We start from the raw sequence: 12436 nt of genomic DNA on the forward strand, positions 1-12436 counted from the left end.
GTGGGGAATGTGAGAGAGAGATTGTAGAATTCATTAATTGTAGAATAATAGATACTGAAAATCATAATTTTTATGAAAAGCAATTTCCCTATGTTTTCCCCTCTTCCCCATGGCCTGTGTCTGTCTTCCATTGTAAGCATTGAGCTGCCACCCATCACTGCCTATGTGGCTGATGCTCAGTGGCAGCCTGTCTGCCTGTCGACCTTGTGAGAAATAATTTTTCCATCTCACAGTGTTTGTCTGCTGTGACCGTAGACATTATCTGAGGAAGCGGGTTAGAGGACAGTTCAATTATGACATGGTGTGGCACCGCAGCACCGCCTGGTAGTATCTGGATCAAAACAAAAACGGGCCATGTCATAATACCTGTTGTATTTCTAAATTAAAATGGCTTCAGTTTGCTTTGAATGATTCATTATAAAAAATGTTTTACTCCTTTTTCTCCCCAATTTCATGCCATCCAATTGGTAGTTACAGTCTTGTCTCATCGCTGCAACTCCGATGCGGACTCGGGAGAGGCGACGGTAGAGAGCCGTGTGTCCTCCGGAACACTACCCAACCAAGCCGCACTGATTCTTGACACAATGCCCATTTAACCCGGAAGCCAGCTGCACCAATGTGTCGGTGGAAACACTGTACACCTGGCGACCGTGTCAGCATGCACTGTGCCCGGCCCACCACAGGAGTTGCTAGTGCATGCCAACGCTGTGCCAATTGTGCACCTCCCCATGCATGGGTCTCCCAGTCGCGGCCGGCTGCGACGGAGCCTGGACGGGAACCCAGAATCTCTAGTGGCACTGCTAACACCGTGATGCAGTGCCTTAGACCACGGCCCTGCTTTGAATGATTCTAAGCAGAAATATATATACTGATCTACTGATTAATAGTTACGTAAATAGTATAGGCACTGATATACTATATGTCTATCTTTGCTAAAAATGTAGGCCTAATTCCTTTCAACTGTGTTCAGCTCATAATTTCAACATAAACTCTACAGGTCAAAAATAATGTTTCTTTTTTTCATGATTTCAAGCTACAGGAATGGAGTGACTTGTCTCACTTGGGGACCATCCATTCTCCCCATGCAGCATATAGGCCTGTTCAGTGTGAGATGAATAGTGGTGGTCTGGTGCTGAAAGACTGTGGCAGGATGTGGTTTACTGTGCAATCTTACTGCAAATGGAAAGCAAGTGGATATAAATCAGTGACTTTATATATAACTGGTGTAGGTCTCTCTGGTGTGTGTGTGTGTGTGTGTGTGTGTGTGTGTGTGTGTGTGTGTGTGTGTGTGTGTGTGTGTGTGTGTGTGTGTGTGTGTGTGTGTGTGTGTGTGTGTGTGTGTGTGTGTGTGTGTGTGTGTGTGTGTGTGCGCGCGCTCGTGTGTGTGTGTGCGCGCGCATGTGTGTGCGTGCGAGCGAGCGTGTGCGCGTGTTTACTTGGCTCTTTGAGGCTGTGAGAGGGCTCCTAATGGAAAGTGAACTGGCCCAGCTATGGTCAATGAGCCCCCTGGTGCCTATAGGCATAAGCTCTCTCATCGTAAACTCTCCCATCCAGCCCTCTATTTGACTCACCTAACTCTGCCGGCCACAGAATGGCATCATCCATCCACTCTAAATGATGTTTGCTGTGTGTGTGTGTGTGTGTGTGTGGAAGGAGCGAGAGCATTAACAGACCTGGTGTGCCTCAGCCCTGTTTGTGTCATGCAAGTACTAATCCCAGTATAGCCTGCACAGGTTAGCTAACACAATTTTCTCTCTTTCCTTTTTTTGCGGTGCATGTTTGCAGGTAAGGCTAGCACCTGGCTTCTGAGTCTGAATCACAATCCGTACTCCTCCAAAAGTGCTTTCTCAGTTTTATCGAGTGGCTGCTTCAGTAGCAACAGCTTATTTTGAGGTGTGACAGAAGCATGAAGCACGCAGCCTTCTTTCAGGTGGAAACAAACGAGAAAACCAAGGACGAGCCTGAAGGAAATGACACAACACAGACCTATACCGCGTTATTTGTGCATCTGTCATCGGACAAGGTTGTTGAAGCTTGTTGTCGCTCTCTCTTTCAACATCACCTCCGCGCCTATGCCTGTGTACCCATGCCAGCAAGTGTGTTGGACTGAGACTGATTGTCAAACTTGGTATTGAAGTGTGCTTAAATACATCATCAATGGCTAGCTAGCGTTAATTCATTCCTCTTTCACCCCCCGACCCGAGCGTTTCCTAGAATCAAAGGCCCTCGGCAAATCAGCAGGCTCTTCTCTCACAGACCACAGACGAAATGAGGCTTGATTCCCATTCTGTTCGTTCGGTTCCTTCTGACAGAACTACTAATTAGCTTCCAATTTGAGTGTGAATGTGATTATGAACCCCTCTCAGTCTGAGAGGGGTTCATAATCACATTCACACTCAAATTGGAAGCTAATTAGAAGTTCTGTCAGAAGGAACCGAACGAACAGAATAGGAATCAAGACTGTGTCCCAAATGGCACCCTATTCCCTATGAAGTGTACTACTTTTGGCCAGATCCCTATGGGCCGGGGTCAAAAGTCAGAGCACCGTGTTGGGAATAGGGTGCCATTTGTGAGGCAGACAGAGAGAGTTAGAGAGTAAGAAAGAGTCAGGTTGCCAGATTATGAATGAAGGGGTCATTTGGGGCCGCCGAGAGGCTCTGCTGGGATGTGATGATGTTTTGGCATTTCCCCGACAGCTCCAAACAAGTAGAGATAAATCATGACACACTCACGCACGCTCACACGCACACACAGAAATGCCCACGCGCACAGACACTTACGCACTATACGCTCTCCCTCTCTCAAAGTGAAGGGTAGCTGAGGCAGAAAGTTTACGCCTTGGAGGCAATGGCTGTGTGTCTATCTCACTCAGTACTCAACACTTCAGAGCTGATGAATATCATGTGTTTGCAAGTAATGACTCAAGCAGGAAAAGAGTTATTAAACATTCAGACACTTTCGGGTGGTCCCTTGCAGCATCCCTGCTTGCATGTGAGTGTGAGTGTGTGTGTGTGTGTGTGTGTGTGTGTGTGTGTGTGTGTGTGTGTGTGTGTGTGTGTGTGTGTGTGATTGTGTGTGTGTGTGTGAGAGCACAGACATTGTGAAGGTCACTATCTCCGCTGATTTATAATCCAGCCACTATGCTGGCGTTGCTATGGCAGCAAGGAGTTGGCAAACAATGCCGTTTAATAAAACGAAGGGAAATGGTGAGATGTGTAATACCGATCTATCTCCTGAGGAGTGGCAATACAGTATGAAGAGGCAGTACTTTGTATAATATTCAAATCCCTGTATGGAGTTTCACTTGAACCTTTTACATGCACCACAATACCCACTGGGCACAGATGTCATTTCAACGTCTAGTTTTGAAAACATTTCCGGGTGAGTTGTCAGCTAAAATCAATTCAACGTGAAATCAACAAAAAAATCACCATGTCATTGGATTTAGGTTAAAGGTTGAGTGAAAACAATATGAAATTCCATTACATTGATAACTTTTTTGCAAATCCTATCAGTTTTCCATGTTGAATCAGACATCACTTTTTTTTTTTTGCCGTTGAAATGACGTGGAAACAACAAAGTGTCTGCTCAGTTGGTAGATTGAGTTTAGTGGTGAAAGTAGCCAGAGGGGGGGCGTAAATATCACAGGAATCATGGGGTAAATAACAAAAACATGTAGTTTAAATTCACTATACTAATATATCATACTTCATGCCTATCAGAACACGGTACTGAGAACCGGCAAATATTCTTGAGTACTGGCACCTCTAATAGAATATTGGCTTAAAATATGATGAGTATTGGCACCTAAATTTAAAATGAGTACGAGCACCATTTTATTCCACTTTAAGCACTGATTACTATGTATCAAACAAAGCCTCTTTAGAATGGGCAGTAGACATTATCATGTGTCTATAGTCAAGTGTGTCAGTTAAGATAGCACAGAGAAAATGTTAGTACTCCTAGTCTGCCGGGAGTGGATGGGATAGATAGAAGCTCCTATTATGGAAATGTCGTAAAAGCTGATTGTCTGTGTTTGTTTTCCATTTCCGAACTGAGACAAAACTGTCTGTCATACTAGTCTCCTACGCCGTCTGCATACTAAAAGCCCTTAGCTTCCTGGCCCTATCTATTTCATACAACATGATATTCTACTGTATCTTCATTCAATTCAAGTCTGTGCCTGGTTAGAATAAGAATATTCCTTTTTCGGATAGCCTCACAAGTCCTGTTGAGACTGAGGCTTTCCTAATGTGTCCTTATCAATAAAATGTCACAATACGGTGCAGAGCGTTCAAGTTGGCTGCTGGGGTGGCAAGGAGAACCCCGGCTCCGCTAAAACCATTGACAATAAGTGCCGTTTTCAAGGGATTGTTAAATACATGTTATAATAATTTTGTTTTAATGTCATCACCTCTTGAAGAGGTGCACATTTCAGATTATTCCATATTTAGTTCTATCATCAGATTTACACAGTAAGTAACTGCAGGCTTTTCATGATCAGTAAACATCAACTGATCATGTGTTTTCAGATATGTGAGGGTAGACATTCATTTGGTGTGTACCTAGCTAGCTAGCTAAGCAAACAACATACAGTATGTAATTTAGCTTGCTTCGTCAGAGATTAGGCTTTTGGAAAGACCTTGACATCGGCAAGTCCTCGTCCTGGTAAAATTGCCAGTCAGACGACTGTCATCGCCACTATAGATGGAAATGAAATCAAACAATATTTGGATATAGCCATCTAGTTTATCCCTCAAAGTTAGCTTGTTAACTAGCTATGTTGATGTTATCTGTTATTAGCTAGCTAGCCATTTTGACATGGCTCATCAATCAATAGCCTATCATGTCTGTCAGAAGCAATTGTGATTAAACATTTTCTTAAAACGATGTTGAAAAGGGGATAATGTTAGCTAACTTTGCTAGTAAGGCCTATGTTAGGTCTATTTACCACTATTTTTAACGAACTGTACAACATTTCTACCAGTAGCTTGCAAAGTAAACATTATCAGCTAACAGTACATCAGCAAATGCGACCTTTACTAAATCTTCTTTGGGATTGGTGTCCCATCCACGGGACGTTTGAGCTAACGTAGGCTAATGCAATTAGCATGAGGTTGTAAGTAACAAGAACATTTCCCAGAACATAGACATATCTGATATTGGCAGAAAGCATACATTCTTGTTCATCTAACTGCACTGTCCAATTTACAGTTTTATTTTTATTTTTATTTCATATTTATTTAACCAGGTAGGCCAGCTGAGAACAAATGATCATTTACAACTGCGACCTGGACAAGATAAAGCAAAGCAGTGTGTCACAGACAACACAGAGTTACACATGGAATGAACAAACATACAGTCAATAGCACAATAGAAAAGTCTATATGCAGTGTGTGAAAATGAAATAAGATTAGGGAGGTAAGGCAATTAATAGGCCATAGTGGTGAAATAATCACAATTTAGCAATTAAACACTGGAGTGATTGATGAGCAGAAGATGAATGTGCAAGTAGAGATACTGGGGTGCAAAGGAGCAAATAAATAAAAAACAATATGGGGATGAGGTAGTTGGAGGGGATATTTACAGATGGGCTACATACAGGTGCAATGATCTGTAAGCTGCTCTGACAGCTGATGCTTACATTTAGTGAGGGAGATATGAGTCTCCAGCTTCAGTGAAGTTTGCAATTTTTTCCTGTCATTGGCAGCAGAGAACTGGAAGGAAAGGTGGCCAAAGTAGGAGTTGGTTTTGGGGGTGACCAGTGAAATATACCTGCTGGAGTGCGTGCTACGGGTGGGTGCTGATAAGATAAGGCAGGGCTTTATCTAGCAAAGACTTATAGATGACCTGGAGCCAGTAGGTTTGGCAACTGATATGAAGCGAGGGCCAGCCAACAAGAGCATACAGGTCACATTGGTGGGTAGTATATGGGGCTTTGGTGAGAAAACGGATGGCACTGTGATAGGCTGCATCCAATTTGCTGAGTAGAGTGTTGGAGGCTATTTTAGCTATTACAGTGAAATAATACCATGCTATTGTTTGAGGAGAGTGAACAGTTTTGAAATTTGAAAAGTTATTAATAAACAAATTAGGCAGATTTGGGCAGTCTTGATACAAAATGTTGAACAGAAATGCAATGGTTCATTGGATCAGTCTAAAAAAGTTGCACATACACTGCTGCCATCTATTGACCAACATCTAAATTGCACCTGGACTGGAATAATACATTATAGCCTTTCTCTTGCATTTCAAAGATGATGGTACAAAAAAATAAAAACGTTTTTTTCTTTTCTTAGTTATATCTTTACCAGATCCTACATTCCTTTCACATTCCCACAAACTGCAAAGTGTTTCCTTTCACATGGTATCAAGAATATGCATATCCTTGCTTCAGGGCCTGAGCTACAGGCAGTTAGATTTGGGTATGTAATTTCAGGCGAAAATTGAAATAAAGGGGCGGATCCTTAAGAGAAATTAACTTAAACCACTCATACTTGTCAGGCATTGTTCACTTTTATATCAGTCAACTGTCCAGTTAATGGTGGCCAATATTGAGAGATATTTTGAGGCTACCCTCACATATCTGAAATTACATGATCAATTGTTTGGTCATGAAAGGCATGCAGGTATTTCCTGTAGCCTGAGGATAGAGCTAAATGTGTGCAATTGCTTCCTGATTGTTTTGCATGAAATAATCTGAAATGTTTAGTTCTATATATATGCTTTTCAAGAGGTGATAATATTACAACCAAATAGTTAACATTTATTTAACAATCCCTTGAAAACGACACGCAGTTGACAATGGTTTTGGCGTAGCTGCGGGTCTCCTTGCCCCCCCCCCCCCCCTCCCCCAGCAGGAAAATCGAACGCTCTGCACCTGTTTTATTTGTCCCCACAAAAAATCCTATTTTATATATATTTTTTATAATGTTGAATCAGTTTCATTGTTAAATGTACCTGCCTCTTGCTCCATGGATAGGTATAAGCAGCTGTTGGAAGACCGTTAAGAAACCATTTGGCAGAGATCTAGGGAGAAATCAACAGCCCATGGATGACAAGGCAACCTTTTGAGAAATATTTTGCCCAAGAACCTGCCCAAGAATCCCCTTATTCATTCTGTTTTCCCATGGATTTAAGTAAATTCATGTACGTCATTGATGGAGAGACATCAGTGTTTTGGATGTATTTGCATTACACATTTCTCAGTTACTGTTGGCACATAAGCTCCTGATTGCAGACTCCACTCTCATGCTAGTTGCTTGTTTGTATGGGTAGTGACAAAGTGTTGCTTGACCTGAGCCCATTATTGAAATGTTGTGTGGAGCCTGCCACACAAAGAGTGTCTTAGCAAACAGCTGTGGCTTGAGTAATATTTGAACTATGGAATACTTGGCAAATTTACTCTTACTCATCCACATTTGTGAAATAAACACAGCCCGGGTAGTTAGAGGGGAGCTTTTCTTTGACTAACAGCCTTCCTCTGACTAAGTCTGGAAGCCTGGGGAGACTCTCAATGTGTAGTGGTTTCCATGGAAGGGAAACAGACACTGTTGTAGTAGACCATGACGACGGGAGTTGGTATCAAGCTCCTATCTCTCACTGACCACTGCGAGAGTCATTCACCACTGAGTCATTCAGTGCACAATTGTGGTCCACTGTGATAACTATGGCCCAGAGTTTCTCCTTGTCAGGTGCGACAGTTGACCCTACTGACAACCGTGTATAAATGTACCCCCTGAATTTAGCCCCGTTATTGTTATTTTATTGTGTTACTTTAAAAAAAAGAAAGTAGTTTCTTTTTTTTGTAAACATTTTCTTAACTCTTTCTTGAACTGCACTGTTGGTTAAGGGGTTGTAAGTACACATTTCACAGTAAGGTCTACACTTGTTGTATTCGGCACATGTGACAAATAAGTTGGATTTGATTTAGATTTTTTTTACTGGCAGACCAAACTGTCCGGGTAGCAAGTCATTCAAGGGAAACTTCACAGCTATACACTATTTGGGGTGAGAGGTGTTTCAGACATAGTTATGCACTATAGTGGTATTTTTGCATTTTCGCCCCGGGAGAGTTCAACCAATGATGTCATCGGTTGATTGAGCCTGCTGTCTGATGTAAAAATGAATGCAGTCATGTTTTGTAGCAATAATTTCGGCCTTTATGTTTCGCCAATTTTATGATTACACTAGCAGCGGGTAGATATAGTTGTCCTTGTTCAATAGAGCCATTGGACTTGTCTCAACAATGTCTTATCTGCCATGACATTGCAGGATATCTAGGTTGACACATTTTCCCTGGCTTGGTAACGACTACAGCCTGACGGGAGCCCTGTCCAATTGCGTTCCCACCCTCGAAAGCGGGCTTTTCAAAACGGGGGCGGTATTAGTTTCTACACAAGAGTTATGTTACAGGACGAATATTTAGTTTTTGAATATTCTTGTACATAAGGAACACAGCCCTATTTATTTGAGCCGGAATACACTGAAGAGGAATTGTGACAATGGGGAAAATAATTGCAAGACCAGCAAGCCGCTGCTCCTGACTCTGGAGAACCACGGTCAGACAACGACTGGTGGTGCTTATGCGGGTGCTGTCCAGCCATGTCGACAAAGGAGGAATGTCTGTGCTGCAACAAATTAGATCGCGGACAGGTCTTACTGGAGAGGGTCACTGCAGACCCCATGGATCATATACGTGTGACAGACCATTGAAGTTTCGACACACGGATAGAGGGATGCTGGAGACGTTCTTCAGAAGCTCCTAGACCAACTGGACCAGCAGGAGGGCAAATGACAAACAAGTACGTTGTTTTGCTGTCGGTAGCTAGCTAGCAATATAAGTTATATTTTTACACAAGGTAGTGTTGTTCAGTACAGTACAATTTCATGATCGATTCAGCCATAACAGGGCTTGGTTGTACCACTACAAGTCAAGCTAGCCACGTTTAGCTAGCTAGCTTTATTTGTTATACCTAAAATGTATTGTAGTCTAAAGTTATAGCTAGCTAGCTAACTAGCAGTTAGTAGAAGCTAAACTGGAGAAAGGCTTTGATGATGATGACGAAGCTTAAAGGATTGACTTTGGCTTTATGACTCATATTTGAGTAACTATACTTGTGTTTTGTTGCTAGCTAGCTAACGTATGTCTGTGAGATGTCTCATATTCTACATCATGCTGCTACAGTAGGAATACAAACAGTACACAACGATTGACAATGAATGTCTAATAGAGTTTTTTTTTCTTTCTCTCACAGACAATGCCGCTTGGATACAAAGAAGTTGATGACTGAAGAGGTGTGAAATGTCCCATAACAACAATCTCCCCTTGTAACAAAGTGACTCCGAACACCTCACTGCACCATCCAAACACACCAAATGCAAGTATTCCCTTTGTAGAACTGTAGTATTTATTATAGGAGTTAGCAGTATATTTGTATTCTACTGTATATACAGTTTGTCATACATTGCCATAACTGTTCCTGCATACCACTGTGTAAACTCACCTCAGTCTGCAGAGCAAATAAACATCTTGAATACAAGCCATTTCTACTTGGACAAGCTATTCTACTGTGTTATTGAAACATGTTTACTTGCCAACAACTTAAAGTTTAAATTATACACCAACTCCCTGCATCATTTGTTTTAGCAGTAACATTGTAGCTTGTTTATTCAAATACATTTCATGAATATCACAATGACTTGATCCAGAAGTTGAAGTCAACACTTGATTGGTTTTTAATGCAGCTGGAATCATTTAGTAACTTGTTAGTACACAATTATATACATATGTGCAAGAGCGAGCAAAATCTATACCACAGTGCAGTTGTGAGCATGCTAGGCATTCTATATTATACTACAACATCAGTCTAACTGAATATGGATGTTGTGTTCCAGGCAGGCTCCAGAATGTTCTTCAGCTGGTGAACCTCATCTGGTATTGGGTAATGGCAGCTGTTTTAGCAGGCTTTGGCGCTGTGGCAATGTTGGCAGGGATGTTGGGTTTGGAGAGCTGTAACTCTGGCTCCTTTAAGAGAACAGTCGGGTCCTTTCTGCACTCCATAGCCAGCTGGACAAGCCTCTCCCTGAAGTGTTGGGCTCTGAGCTCGTGGAAAGACATGAAGACTGATAATAAAGAAGTGTAACCGTACAAGAAATCATGTTAATATGTAAACCAAAAAGAATACATTAGACTGGAATGTGCTTTGTTAAAAGGAAATGAACTGAAAAATCTGAGAAATAAATGAAAATGTAAGACTCCATAAAGCCTGGTCTCAACTCTTTACAATGGGAAATACATTTAAATTAAGGACAGAATAATATGGAAGTTTGCTTTTGGTGAACCTGTCACTCTGTCTTCCCTTTAGACTTTGCTCCCTAATAACACCTCCGGACACAGGAAAGGCATGTTTTAACAAAGAGGAGGGTGAGAAGCAGCACGTTGGCCAGGAAGAGGCTGTGTCACTGGTACCAAGTGAGCTCGTGGGATTAGACCCTCAGGTGCTTGGCCCGCGACCCCTTTGGCCTTCATGTGGACCATATTGTCTGGCTGGTCAGCGAACATAGGAATCCCTACCATGGGGACCCCGTGGTAGATGGCCTCGTAGATGCCATTGGTTCTGGCATGGGTGGTGAAGGCACTGGTCTTGGGGTGACGCAGCAGGTTGTTCTGGGAGATCCAGCCTCCACGGGACCTTCTGGGGGGGGATCTGTCCCAGACCTCAGGTGATCATGTTCCCCTTCTCTGTGGTGAGATTCTTGATCATGGATCCCAGGATGAACACCATGATGCCGTCATCTCCAGAGCTCTGGTAACGGCTTGACAGGCTTGCAGTGGACTCCGCCCACAAAGGTCAAGTTAGGGAGCAAAGGATGAGGGTCGTAAAAGTCCTGATACATCCGGATCAGCCACAAGTCAGCTTGGCCTATCATCTCACAATAGGTTGATGGCTTCCCTCGAATCTCACTGTAGTAGGTCTCTATGTCTTGCCAATCATGTCCTGGGACGCATAGATAAAGGAAGTTCCACAGTCTCTCAGTGTCACGCTCGTCATAATAACTGGACCAAAGGGCAGCGTGATCTGGGTTCCACATCTTTTTATTACTAGGTAAAACAAAACAAAACAATAAATCGCAAAATGAAACGTGACGCTACTATAGTGCTCGCAGGCAACTATACAGTGGGGAGAACAAGTATTTGATACACTGCCGATTTTGCAGGTTTTCCTACTTACAAAGCATGTAGAGGTCTGTAATTTTTATCATAGGTACACTTCAACTGTGAGAGACGGAATCTAAAACAAAAATCCAGAAAATCACATTGTATGATTTTTAAGTAATTAATTAGCATTTTATTGCATGACATAAGTATTTGATCACCTACCAACCAGTAAGAATTCCGGCTCTCACAGACCTGTTTTTCTTTAAGAAGCCCTCCTGTTCTCCACTCATTACCTGTATTAACTGCATCTGTTTGAAATCGTTACCTGTATAAAAGACACCTGTCCACACACGGCGGCAGGGTAGCCTAGTGGTTAGAGCGTTGGACTAGTAATCGGAAGGTTGCAAGTTCAAACCCCGAGCTGACAAGGTACAAATCTGTCATCCTGCCCTTGAACAGGCAGTTTACCCACTGTTCCTAGGCCGTCATTGAAAATAATAATTTGTTCTTAACTGACTTGCCTAGTTAAATAAAGGTATAAAATATATATATTTATTTTTTAAACAGACCTCTCCACAAAGGCCAAGACCAGAGCGCTGTGTAAGGACATCAGGAATAAAATTGTAGACCTGCACAAGGCTGGGATGGGCTACAGGACAATAGGCAAGCAGCTTGGTGAGAAGGCAACAACTGTTGGCGCAATTATTAGAAAATGGAAGAAGTTCAAGATGACGGTCAATCACCCTTGGTCTCCATGCAAGATCTCACCTCGTGGGGCATCAATGATCATGAGGAAGGTGAGGGATCAACCCAGAACTACACGGCAGGACCTGGTCAATGACCTGAAGAAAGCTGGGACCACAGTCTCAAAGAAAACCATTAGTAACACACTACGCCGTCATGGATTAAAATCCTGCAGCGCACGCAAGGTCCCCCTGCTCAAGCCAGCGCATGTCCAGGCCCGTCTGAAGTTTGCCAATGACCATCTGGATGATACAGAGGAGGAATGGGAGAAGGTCATGTGGTCTGATGAAACAAATATAGAGCTTTTCGGTCTAAACTCCACTCGCCGTGTTTGGAGGAAGAAGAAGGATGAGTACAACCCCAAGAACACCATCCCAACCGTGAAGCATGGAGATGGAAACATTATTCTTTGGGGATGCTTTTCTGCAAAGGGGGCAGGACGACTGCACCGTATTGAGGGGAGGATGGATGGGGCCATGTATCGCGAGATCTTGGCCAACAACCTCCTTCCCTCAGTAAGAGCATTGAAGA

At 42.7% G+C, this 12436-nt stretch overlaps 1 pseudogene; it reads right to left on the reverse strand.

The window, feature by feature from the left end:
- Window positions 1–9258: 9258 nt before the first annotated feature.
- LOC110536615 lies at window positions 9259–11094 on the reverse strand (annotated as a pseudogene).
- Between the last annotated feature and the right edge of the window lie 1342 nt (window positions 11095–12436).

This window comes from Oncorhynchus mykiss, chromosome 11 (assembly GCF_013265735.2).
Source record: "Oncorhynchus mykiss isolate Arlee chromosome 11, USDA_OmykA_1.1, whole genome shotgun sequence".
Taxonomy (NCBI): Eukaryota; Metazoa; Chordata; class Actinopteri; order Salmoniformes; family Salmonidae; genus Oncorhynchus; species Oncorhynchus mykiss.